Here is a 10114-nt window from a genome sequence, read left to right as displayed (position 1 = left end):
AATTCGAAATCAAACAACCTTCGATAAAAGAACTACATAATCAAAAATCATTAGAATTTGAATTTTTTAATAATGTTATAAAATACTATAGATGAATTATTAAACTCTCAAAGAGTATATAAGGGGATCTTCAAAGTCAACCCTCAAAATGCCCGCAAGTGTCCGGACCATCCGGATATACTTTTTTTTCGTAAACCGGAAACAAACTGGTGGCTTTGTTGGCGTCCGGACCGCTGCCATGCTCCTTTCTGACTACTCTAGCCCACGCAAAAACCCTTCCCTCCCCATGTCCCTTCTCGACCGAAGTGGCCAGCGCTGCTCCAGAGCACCGGTACGCATTCATGCCGCCCACCATTAACCACCCTGCCGCTTGCCTTGTCCACCGCCACCTAATTGAAGTCCAGCCTCACCCATCCTCCTCCGCTCCCTTTCTCCTCTCCGCACGATGCCCGTCATGGCCTCCTCGAGCTCCAAAGCCATTTGGGACAGTCTCTCGTCCGAGTAGAAGACAGAGATCACCGCCATTGCTGCCGGCTGGCAGGCTAGCGGGGCAGACGGAGGCCGGCGTTGTGGACGTCCCAATGGAGGACGCGACTGACAATGAGCTAGCGTCACCCCCTCGCCGGTCCATGTCGGCATCTCCATGGGTGATGCTCGTGCTCACTACACCGAAATGGTGTTGGCCGAGCTGGAGGCCTTATTCCGGTAGGCGCAGCCGACCATGAGTACAACCCCCGCCTCCTCGATGAGCACCGGAGTGTGGAGGAGCACCTCGCCACTGTCACGACAATCGCGACGAGCGTGGACTAGCTGAGCAGGAGGCGCTAGTCGACTCCTATCGCACCGCTTGCCAAATCCGTCGCGACCGGTGGAGGTACCACCAACGTCAGGCAGGGCTAGAAGCCGCCTTCAAGAAGATCGACGATGTGGTCGGCGAAGTCTACGGCAAGAGCAAGGACGAGGGTGACGCTGCCAGCTCTGCCACACCCACGCCCCAGCGCATGACAATGAAGTCGGCACGTCCAAGGGCGCCGACGGCGGCAAGGAAGAGTAGCGCATGAAGGGTCGCCGACGCGCCGGTCTCAGAAAGGCCACCGCCCTTTCGTCAGCCGATTAGCCGCTTGCAGGCTGCTGAGGCGGAGGCTACAAGGCGGAGTTAGAGTTTCAGTTCCCGAGGCTCATGGCCGGCCGAAAATGGGCAAACGAGCGTCGACAATCATTTAGACTAGGTTTAGAATACGGTTTAGTTCAAATATGTCAAAATGTAATTTGTTTCCTCCAGTCAAGATGAAACGCAACAGGTTTTATCTAAAGGTTATTCAAGTATGAATTATCTAAAAGTTATCCAAGTATAAATTAATATCATCCGGTTTGTCTAAATATCCCTCAAATTTGTTAACTTTCGTTAAATTTCTTCCGAAATGCAACCAGACATATACAGATAGCATTGGATGACCTCCTCCCACATCCGTGGGCCGGTCCTCCAGGTTCGCGGACGGATGCAGTGTCTATTTTACAGGTCGGTGTTGGAGAGTTGTCCTAAGAATCACATTGTATATTTCTCTCGCTAAAAGACTATTTCCATGCACCTGTAAGAATCAAATTCTATGTTTCTCCCGCTAAAAGACTATTCAATGCATCACTACTTTTTCATTCGATGGAAGTGCAGAGTTTAAGTATGAGTCGATTAAGGACGTTAGGGTGGCTTCTCACATCAACACTTCATGATCCAAATAAGGATAATTCAACCCGTGGCAACACATCCAGGATAACCTTATTTCTAGGTTTATCGGAATTGAATGTTAGTAAAGCGTAGTGGCAAGCGAATCAGGTTTGTCAAATTTTTCCCGTTGCAACACACGGGCATATGTACTAGTGCAGATTAAAAAGCAATGAAGAGTTCTAGTCCACAACCCTTTTTCAATTTTTGGACAACCCGATGCCACCCGCCAAAGTTTGACAAGTCTCGACGCATGGATATTAAAAGGAACATTTTCTCTTTGGAAAGCAAGTAAGCAGCTTGAAGCATGGTTTAATCCACGAAACTGATAGTGATAGCACAGGGTACAGGTTCAGTCCCAGATTCTTAGTCTACCAAACGATAGGCCGTTTCAAGCCATGAATTTAATCCCAAGCTTGGTCTGCCGCTGAAGCCATCACCTGTGCTTCAAACATGGCACCAGAAAATTACTTTGCATGCGCGTCGGCAATCAGTCACGCCGTGACCGTGCTTACCGCGCTCATGAACTCCTCGTCGGCGACGAGCCTCGAGAGCACCTCCGGCGAGAGCCACACCCCGAGAGCCATGCTTCCTCCGCCGTCTCTACCCTCGAACACCGTCGCCGTCCCGCCCATCTTGTTCGCACGGCCACTCCGCACGCCCACCGGCCGGCCCCACCCGAAGTCGTTCCCGTACACGTCGAACCGCGGCGAGCCACCCGTCACCATCTTTGCCGTGGCCGTTGGGCGCGCATGCAAGAAGTAATGCTCTTGCGGCCAGGATGCATGTCTGTCTCTCTAAGTGCCACGTCGAAGGACCCCACCGCTCTGTTCAGCAGCGACGCGGCCCAACCCAGCCCCCTTTCTAGGATCTCGCCGGCGGTCGACACTGCCTCGGCGCGTGCAACGGCGTTGCCAGCGTATGCCGCCGGCAGGCCATCCACGCGGCCCCGGCATCCGACGAGGATGACGTACGTTGTGCTGTGGTCCGGTGACAATCTCCTGGCTCGGGTCACCGCGATCCATATGTGCGCGAACAGGGCCTGCAACGACGAGATGGTGGTGGTGCCATTGCTGGTGCCGGACATCTCGGCGTTTGCCTTTGCTTTGAGCTTCTTTACCATCTCGGCCGAGAAATTGAGGAAGCATTCCTCCTTCACAGATGATGGATGCTCATCTGTAGAACGCCGGCTGACGGGGATGTCCTCCAGCTTGCCGAAGGGCAGAGGGACCGGAACAGGGCAGCCGTCGAGGAACCACCTCCAGTGCACCGGCAAAGGAGAGGAGATGTCGGCGCCGTCACTCTGACGGCTGATCTCCGACCAGGTGTTGAAGAGGTGCCACAAGGCCGAACCGTCGGCGACAGCGTGGTTGAGCGACATGCCGACGAAGACACCGTCGTCCAGCTCGGTAACCTGCACGGCTAGGAGCGGGTGCGAGCCCGCGGCAGCGTCGACGCCATGCAGCCCATCCAGCGGGAAGAAGGACCGGACCAGCGTCGGGGTAAACAGCGGCGTGATAACGCCGGCCATGGTGACGCCCGGCGCCACGGCGTGGACGAACTCGGCGCCCTCCATGCTGCAGCGAAGCGAAATGGCGACGCTCTCGCCCTGCTCCCCGTCAGCACTGTTCCCCGGCATGACGGCGAGGCGGCCGGCGTAGGGGTAGAAACGGCCCAGGGCGCGCGCGAAGGATGATGCCAGGCGTTCGACGACGGCGTGGTGTCCCCGTCCTTCTCCTTCTTGTGTGGCGGGAAGGTTGGGTGTAAGACAATAAGTTTTGGGGAACCAGCACAACCCTCTAGGGGTGGCTTATCTCATTATATATAATGGTTGTGTTACAATATGTACCATATACGTAAATAGGTACAGAAGCTATACATAGTCTAACACCCTCCCTCAATCTTAGCCACTTTCTAAAGAACTGAGAAGGGTAAGATTGCGCCTACAAGCCTCAAACTGTGGCAGCGGTAAAGGCTTAGTGAAGATGTCTGCAAGTTGATCCTTAGATGAGATAAACTTGATCTGGAGTTGCTTCTGTGATACACGTTCCCGTACAAAGTGATAGTCAACTTCAATGTGTTTCATTCGGGCATGAAATACTGGATTTGCAGAAAGGTATGTAGCACCGATGTTATCACACCAAAGAATAGGAGGCTGTGGTTGAGACAAACCCAACTCCTGAAGCAAAGACTGCACCCAAATAATCTCTGCAGTAGCATTAGCCACAGCCTTGTACTCAGCTTCAGTACTGCTACGTGACACAGTAGCCTGTTTCCGAGCACTCCAAGCGATCAAATTAGAGCCAAAGAATACCGCATAACCCCCCGTGGATCGCCTGTCATCTGGGCTACCAGCCCAATCTGCATCAGAGAAGGCCGAAAGGACCCGAGAGGAAGTCGGCCGAATATGCATACCAAATGTCAGGGTGAACTGAACATAACGAAGAATGCGTTTAACAGCAGCCCAATGAGTATCTCTGGGAGCCTGAAGATACTGACAAACCCTGTTAACAGCATAAGAGATATCTGGTCTCGTGATCGTCAAGTACTGAAGTCCACCAACAATGCTCCTGTACTCTGTGGCATCCGCAGGAGACAAAAGCTCACCATCAACAGCTGTTATCTTGTCGTAGACGACATGGGTGTGGTGGTCGGTTTGCACTTCAGCATGCCAGCTCTCTGTAACAACTCCAAGGAGTACTTCTTCTGCGTAAGGACAAGACCAGTAGCACGAGAAGTGACCTCAACTCCAAGAAAGTAGTGAAGCTTCCCAAGATCTTTGACCGCAAAATCAGCACCAAGAGAGCAGACAAGAGCATCAGCAGCATACTGAGAAGAGCTGACAAGGATAATATCATCGACATATACCAAAAGATACATAGTGACTTCTGGCTTCTGTAGAAGAAATAACGAAGTGTCAGCAATAGACGGCACAAACCCATGAGCACGAAGGGCAGAGGCAAGGCGGGCATGCCAGGCACGAGGAGCTTGCTTCAAACCATATAGTGCTTTGGAAAGACGACAGATATAGTCAGGACGATCAGGATCAGAGAAACCAGGCGGCTGTTTCATATAAACCTCTTCCTCCAAAAATCCATGTAGAAAAGCATTCTGCACATCAAGTTGACGAAGTGACCAACCACGAGAAACAACAATGGAGAGAAGAAGCCGAATAGTGGTAGGCTTGACGACAGGACTGAAGGTGTCCTCATAGTCAAGACCATGACGCTGCCGAAAACCGCGAGCAACAAGTTGCGCTTTGTAACGCTCAATAGATCCATCCGAATGCTTCTTCACTTTGAATACCCATTTTGAGTCAATAACATTTACCCGTGGTGGTGGAGGAACGAGAGTCCATGTCTTGTTACGAAGAAGAGCATGAAACTCCTGCTCCATAGCCTCTCGCCAATGTGGAATGCGCAGGGCAGCCTGATATGAGCGAGGCTCAGAAGATGGATCCGCAACAGCAGCAGCCAAACAAGCAGCCAACCAAGCAACCGTACCATCCTTACGTTCCTTAGGTTTGAAAATGCCACTGCGACTGCGTGTATGTGGTCGGGACACAGGAACCACCAAGGTCAACGGAGCAGCCTGCAACGGGCTGGAGGACGGCGACGTTGACGAGTCAGCCGGTGACGAGGAGCCAGTCACGGTAGCCTCGGACTCGGTTGGCGAAGAAGGCCGACCCACCGGCGAACCCGGCAGAGCAGACGAAGCAGCTGGCGACTCCGGCATCACAGACCGGGCCGATGGCGAGCTCGGCATAGTGGGCCGTGGCGCGGCCGGTGTCGCGGGCCGATCCGCTGATGAAGGCGACGTGAGGACCCGAGCCGCGGGCGAAAACGGCGTGACGGGCCGAGCCGCAGGCGAAGACGGCGTGACGGGCCGAGCCGCGGGCGACTCGGCGGCCGCTGGCGAAACGGACCGAGCAGTGGAGATGCTCGGCGCGACGGGCTCGTCGGGTGACCATGCATGGGCACGCGAATCGATGCCATGCAACATAGGGCGATCGACGTGCCCACCAGAAGACGACGATGATGATGGTGAATCCTCCAACAGCTCCAAACGAGCTCCACGTCCGGTTCCTGCACCATGGTTAGGTAACAGCAAAGGAGAGTATGCAACATCATCAAATTGGTCAGAAGCAACAGAGGATGAATGCAGGGATGGTGGTTCGACAGTGGACACGGGAAGGTTGGCAAAGGGAAAAACATGCTCATCAAACACGACATCCCGAGATATATAGACACGATTAGTGGGAACATGAAGACATTTGTAACCTTTATGAAGAGAGCTATAGCCAAGAAAAACACACTTCTTAGAATGAAACTCAAGCTTGCGCTTGTTATATGGACGAAGATGCGGCCAGCAAGCACACCCAAATACCTTGAGAAAGGTATAATCAGGTTGTTCATTAAGGAGAACCTCAATGGGAGTCTTCATGTTTAAAACACGAGTAGGAGTACGGTTGATGAGAAAGCATGCAGTGGTGAAAGCATCACTCCAAAACCGAAACGGAACAGATGCATGGGCCAAAAGAGTAAGACCAGCTTCAATAATATGACGATGCTTACGTTCGACTGAACCATTCTGCTGATGTGTATGTGGACATGCTAAACAATGAGCTATCCCAAGCGACTGAAAGAAAGAGTTGAGGTTGCGATACTCGCCCCCCCCCCCCCAGTCTGACTGGACATGAACAATTTTGTGCTTGAAAAGACGTTCAACATGTTTTTGAAACTGAACAAAAATATCAAACACATCAGATTTGCGTTTAATAAGGTAAAGCCAGGTAAAGCGACTATAAGCATCAACGAAACTGATATAGTAATTATGACCACTGACAGAAGTCTGAGCAGGACCCCATACATCTGAAAACACAAGTTCTAAAGGATGTTTCACCTCACGACTGGACTCCGAAAAAGGAAGTTGATGACTCTTCCCCTGCTGACAAGCATCACACACTGCTACATCTTTATGACTAGACAAACTAGGAAGCTCATGACGACGTAAAATATGACGGACAATAGGTGTGGCCGGGTGACCAAGACGAGCATGCCACTGTGACGGAGAGACCCGAACTCCACTGAAAACACGAGCGACACCAGGATGCTCCAGACGGTAGAGGCCCTGGCACAACCGCCCACTAAGAAGAATGTCCCTCGTGCCCCGATCCTTAATAAAAAGATCAAAAGGGTGAAATTCACAAAGCACATTATTATCACGTGTGAGTTTAGGAACTGAAAGAAGATTACGGGTCACAGATGGAACTCGAAGAACATTGCGAAGCTGAAGACTCCTATTGGCATGTCTAGTGAGAAGAGATGCTTGACCAATATGAGAGATGTGCATACCTGCTCCATTGGCGGTGTGGATCTTGTCGGAGCCATGATAGGGTTCACGAGTGTGAAGCTTCCCCATCTCGCTGGTTAGATGCTCTGTCGCCCCAAAGTCCATGTACCAGTGTGGATCGATGGAGTAGGACTGAGTGTGTCCCTGTTGCTTCTGCGGCGCGGGACGATCAGCCATGGCGACCTGACGGGCATTGTTGCGTGTATCTTTGCCGTCATTGCCAAGACCAAGGAAGCTTCGCTGGAAGCGCTTATGACACTTGGAGGCCCAGTGCCCATCGCGGCCACAAAGCTGACACACACGTGGACCGCCAGCCCCCGGTAAGGTCGCAGTAGGTGGGGGGCCGAGGCGGGCGACGGTGGCAGCCCCAAGGGAGACCGGGGTGATGAAGAAGAGCGGCCACCCTTGGTGGCGGCGTTGGCCGAGAGGGAGCCAGTGCCCCTGGTGCGGCGAGTCTCGACCCGTTGCTCAGTGAGAAGGAGCCGAGAGAAAACCTCGTGTGCCAGCATGGGTGTCGAGTTGCCCCGCTCGTTGATGATCTCGACTAAGGCATCATACTCCTCATCAAGACCATTGACAATAGACGAGTTGAACTCGGAGTCGGTGAGGGGCTGTCCAATGGAGGCCAATGTGTCGGCGAGGCCCTTGACATTGTTGTAGAACTCAGTGGCAGTGGAGTCAAGCTTCTGACACTCTCCAAGCTGACGACGGAGTGCAGAGACACGAGCCTGGGACTGCGCTGCAAAGGTGCGCTCAAGGATGGTCCAGGCCTCATGAGACGTCTTCGCGAAGACAACAAGGCCGGCAACTGCCGGCGAGAGCGACCCCTGGATGGAGGAGAGGTTCGCCTGGTCCTGCCCCGTCCAGACGCGATGGGCCGGATTGTAGACCGGACCGTGCACGCTGTCTACCAGCGCGGGTGGGCAGGGAAGCGATCCGTCGACGTAACCTAGCAGGTAGTGACTCCCCAAGAGCGGGAGAACCTGCGCACGCCAGAAGATGTAGTTGTCGGCGGAGAGCTTGATGGTGATGAGATGACCGAAGTGAAACGGCGGCGGCGAAGACAATCCCATCGAGGAGGCTGCCTGGGGTGCAAACACCATGGTGGCAGCCGGAGGCACCGAAGCCGATGCGGGAGGAGGCGGGACCGCAGCCAGGGCGGGCGCCGCAAAGCTCGCGGCCGGTGCGGACGCCGCCAACCCCGCCAGCGGGGCAGTGTGATCCGCTTGCGGCAGGAGCGACGGGACGACGCCTGCGGAGTCCGCAGCGGACGGCGGCGCCGCGGTGTGGACCACGAGGTCACGCCCAAGCGAGGGCGCCGGCGGCGTGGAGAAGACGGAGCCGATGCTCCTTGTCCCGATCGGAGCCGGAACAGAGACGACATCGAGCGGGAGGTTGAGCAGAGCCGCAAGAGAGGCCGGGAGGAAGCCCGCAGCAGTGGAACCGGTGGTGGCGGCGCTCGACATGGCGGCGGCGCGATCGGTGGCGCGGCGGCGGCGGTGAAGGCGGCGGCGGCTGCGGCGGCGGTGCGGGTATTAGGGTTTAGAAGCGGAAGCGATCGTAACCTAGCGTGATACCATGTAAGACAATAAGTTTTGGGGAACCAGCACAACCCTTTAGGGGTGGCTTATCTCATTATATATAATGGTTGTGTTACAATATGTACCATATACGTACATAGGTACAGAAGCTATACATAGTCTAACATTGGGCAGGACGATGCCCTTCTGGTTTTACTCCAAGGCGATCATCGAGAGGTCCCATGGCGCTCCGGCGGTAACGAAGTCTGGCTGCGGCAGGACCATGCGGCGCGACATGATCTGTACATGGTTCATTTTGATTGTTGCCAAGATGATGGATTCAGACATATTGTTGTAATACTTTGTAAGGTCCTCGAAAATAATCAATAAAGTGGCCGTATGCAGGGCCGGCCCTGAGGGGGAGGGGGGAGGGCAGGGGGGCGACTGCCCCGGGCCCCCACGGTCAAGGGGCCCCCTCCCCAAGGCACGCACGTAGCCGGCCCAGCGAGGCAGGGATCGCACAGCCCGCAGACGAAAGCTTTCCTTTAATCTCGCAGATGCAAGTCACGCACGCAGACGGAGCTTTCCTTTAATTTCGCAGACGCAAGTCAAGCACGCATACGCAGCTTCCCTTCTTCTACCGTGGCTATTCCATATCTCAACTACTGGATCTGCAAACAGAGAGTTGTGGACTGCACTTTGGAAGATCCATGTGCTACCGAAGGTTAGGGTGTTCTGGTGGAGAGTCCTTAGAGGTATCTTACCAGACTCGGTGACCTTGTAGTAGAGGCATATCAAAACAAGCGGCCGGTGCGACATCTGCATGGCCTTTGATGAGAATCTGCTGCATGCTCTTGTTTCCTGCACTCATGCAAGGAAATTTTGGGTAGCAGCTAAGGACAGCTTCGGTTTCCAGCTACGACGTCTGCACCCCGAGACTTGGGCTCGTGACATTCTGTTGGACAGCTTGTTCTCTGATGACACACGGTGCAAAATCATCTCTATCATGCACTCTATTTGGACTTCAAGGAATAACTGGACTCATGGCCGAGAAGGGTATGATCAGGCAACGGCGCTGAAACGGGTGCATGAAGCTTTATCCATCATCGACATCCCGGGCCAACGGACCAGGACTGCGAGCCAGGCTTGGCGCCCTCCGAAAGCGAGATGGATCACTATAAACACTGATGGTACAGTGTATGCAGATACGACTAGGGGAGGGGCGGGGGGAGTGGCTCGCTCTCACCTCTTTCCTAGGAGCATGGTGTAAGCCTTTGCCAGGTGCTTCGGATCCGTTTATAGCCGAGCTACTGGCTTTTCGGGAGGGGGTCATCTTCGCCCAACTTCGAGGTTTTTCACATGTGATCATGGAGGTGGACTGCTCACAGTTGGTCGACCTCTGGAACTCGCGAGGTAACTCTAGATCGGTTGCTTCGCCCATCTTTAGAGAGTTAGCAGACTACGTCGTTACTTTTACTTCCTTTTCGGTTCGACATGTTGGTAGAGAGAATAATGTGCCGGA

The 10114-nt window shown here is 53.9% G+C and overlaps 1 pseudogene; it reads right to left on the bottom strand.

Moving 5' to 3' along the window:
* Positions 1 to 2214: 2214 nt before the first annotated feature.
* Positions 2215 to 8907, bottom strand: LOC119357459 (annotated as a pseudogene).
* Between the last annotated feature and the right edge of the window lie 1207 nt (positions 8908 to 10114).

This window comes from Triticum dicoccoides, chromosome 2A (genome assembly GCF_002162155.2).
Source record: "Triticum dicoccoides isolate Atlit2015 ecotype Zavitan chromosome 2A, WEW_v2.0, whole genome shotgun sequence".
NCBI lineage: Eukaryota > Viridiplantae > Streptophyta > Magnoliopsida > Poales > Poaceae > Triticum > Triticum dicoccoides.
The sequence above is the reverse complement of the archived record's forward strand: the minus strand, read 5'-3'. Positions and strand labels throughout refer to the sequence as shown.